This window comes from Osmia bicornis, unplaced genomic scaffold (genome assembly GCF_907164935.1).
Source record: "Osmia bicornis bicornis unplaced genomic scaffold, iOsmBic2.1, whole genome shotgun sequence".
Classification (NCBI taxonomy): domain Eukaryota; kingdom Metazoa; phylum Arthropoda; class Insecta; order Hymenoptera; family Megachilidae; genus Osmia; species Osmia bicornis.
Genome location: NW_025791191.1, coordinates 32,178 through 35,037, shown reverse-complemented (window position 1 = coordinate 35,037; position 2,860 = coordinate 32,178).

The window sequence follows — 2,860 nt, the reverse complement described above, 5'->3', positions numbered from 1 at the left end:
TGACTGCGAGGGTTCTCATTCCTCGTTCATTCTATCAACCAAATGTTCAAATAGATAGATTAATCCGCGCTTCCATTCCAGCACTCATCTCACGCATACGATCGAATTAGGGGCCGACTGGCGCCCACGCGTGGAAAAGAGGAGAGATTCGGTTGAAATTCGAATGATAAATTGATCTTTACGCTTTTGCGCAGTTAACCTGAGGAGACCCCTATAATGCGAAGCACTGGCTAACTGCGCAGCGAACGCTGTTTATGATACCTCTCCTCTGTCGAACCCGAGTTTTTGTATAGTTCGAAATCTGTTACTACGCAGTTGAGCACGACGATAGTTTCAAGGAGGGGTAATAATTAGGGAAAAGAATTGAGAAATATAAAGAGAATAAAGGATAGAAAAGACAAAATAGAATAATTATACACTCAAACTCTTCCCTGTGCCTTTCCCACATGAAGAAGTCTCTTATAACCCGAAGGCTTGATGGGAAAACACAGAGTCGAGGAGAAAATTGAAAGAGATGAAGTAGTAATTCGCCCTCCCCACGTCCCTTACATGAGGAGACTCCTATAACCCGAAGGCTTGATAAGGAAACGTGAGGCGGACAAATTTGTAAAATTTTCCAGACGTAACAAATCTTCCCCCCTTAAAACTATCGCCGCCCTCGGCGATATCAAGGTTGAGCACATTGCTCACGGCACACATCGCGATGTGATTAACCTAGTGCAAAATCGGCGCATACACTCTATCGCGTATGATATGAAGGACCAGGCTCGGCCGCACGGTGGTCCAACGACCGGCACTCGTCCCCCCGACACTGAGCCTAAGCAATGCCGTTCTTCCTTGTCTGCGGACAATCTCCGTCACCCCGTGGAGCGTACGGTCCGTCACCGCTAAGCATCCCTCCACGTCTAACGTTCTCAATCGGGGGCATCCCGTGGCGGCTCCGCAAACATCTTCGTCATTGATCCCTTGGCTATCTCGGGCGCATATTTCCTCTAGACTGGCTATCATCCCCAGTCCTTGGCCGCTTACAGATGGATGTAAGTTGTTGATATATATCCTTCTTAGTTCCGGTAGTGTGGACAGTGGCTCCAGGGCAAACTGGCCACGGATGTTAGTGCATCCCGATAAGTTCAGATCCGTGAGCTGCACCAGGTTCCTTCCAACGTGCATCACGAATGCATTTGCCACCCAACCGCAGAACATCGTGGTCAATTTTTCCAACCGGACGAATACTTCTGGTATCGTTCGCGCTGTCTCCGCCGGTCCGATCTGGAGTTCAATAAAAACGGGGTCCGCCATCCTGGGGGCGTTGAATTCCTCCTCCGGCTCCCCATCATCCAGTGGTGCGAAGTCTACATCGGTTATGACCAGCTCCGTTAACGTCGCATGTAATGCCTCGTTGTTCACCAAGGCTCGCAGTGGTTCCTCCGTGGTGAGCGAACGGCACTGCCCAAGCTCAAGCGCGGAGAGACGAGTTAACGCGGCGAGGGCCGCGCCCACGGGTGCTGATACCAACGCTTCACAGCTCCTCAGCCGCAGCTCACGAAGTTCCGGCGACACCCGCGCCAGCGCCGCCCCCGCGAATTCCGTGGTTGACGCCACGAAAACCGCAAGGCCCGACGCGGGCGCGAATATCGCCGAAAGCTCGGACTCCACGCTGCCGAGGCTCTGCCCTACTCGCAAATCCCGCAATCCAGATGCCGCGCTCGCCAGGTCCCGCAGGGCCGCCGGACGAACGCGGGCTCCCGACAAATCCACGCTAGTCAACAAGGGACACCCCCGCACCGCGATCCCGACTACCTGGGGACGCAACCCCCGCGCAATTTGCCGGTCGTCCAGCCGCAACCCGGTTACGTAGGGCCCTAATCGCTTCACCGCCCAATAGAATGCCTCAGTGGAGACGATCCGGTGGTCCCAACCCGCAGGCCAGCGCCAATCTTCTGTGGTGAGTGTTGTCGTGGCAGCATAGGAGTTCAGCGATCCCAGACGCCACGCCCGGCAAACGCCTTCCATACGCGCTCGGCCAACGAAATCCAGATAGTGGGCGATTCGGGTGATCGCCTCGATCGGCAACGGTGGTGAAGTTGCTCGGTCCAGCCCTGAGGTCGATCCAGCTCTGTCCCTTGGCCGGATAAGGGTTGCCTCATGCCATGGGTCCGCTAGGCTCGCCTTGACCCTTCTCTTATGGAATATTGGATGCGTGGTGCTGACCCATTCAATGGCCGCCGCCGCCAGGGAAGCGTCAGGAAACGTGAGGAACCCCTGGGTTCCCGTTGGCCGGCGACATACCACCGCATGCTGTGGACGGAATGCCCTAAAAAGCTTCATCAGCTCCTTAGTCTTGGTGAATGGCGGTATCCGCGTTACGAACACCATGCGCCCCTTGTTCTCCTCTTTGGTGTCACGGTACCGTGAAGCCATGATGTCGAATCCTAAATTATTTAAATACAATGAAAACAGCGCATAATTATGTACAAGATTTCGGATTGAATACGTGTGCTTTTGATCGGTTCGTTTCCTGCAATAAATGTGTAAAATATTCATATATATAGAATACGCAATGCGCCAGTCGGCCCCCCGTGGAGGTGTGATGTGCCCCTCCGTCGAACAACTTGTTACTAAATTACGAAGGCCAACTGTGCGTGCGATCAATCTCTCTTGGTTCCCACGAACTTCAATTTGTCTATGTGTTTCACAAAAACGTTGCCTGTTTCGTCTTTCAGCACGACATTATTTTTCTCGGTAAAATCTATTATTTCGTATGGACCATGGTACCTTGTGCCAAATTTCCCCTTACGCGGTTCAACCAGGACGTACGCCACGTCACCTACCTGACCTTTAAACGGACGAGCCTTTGAAT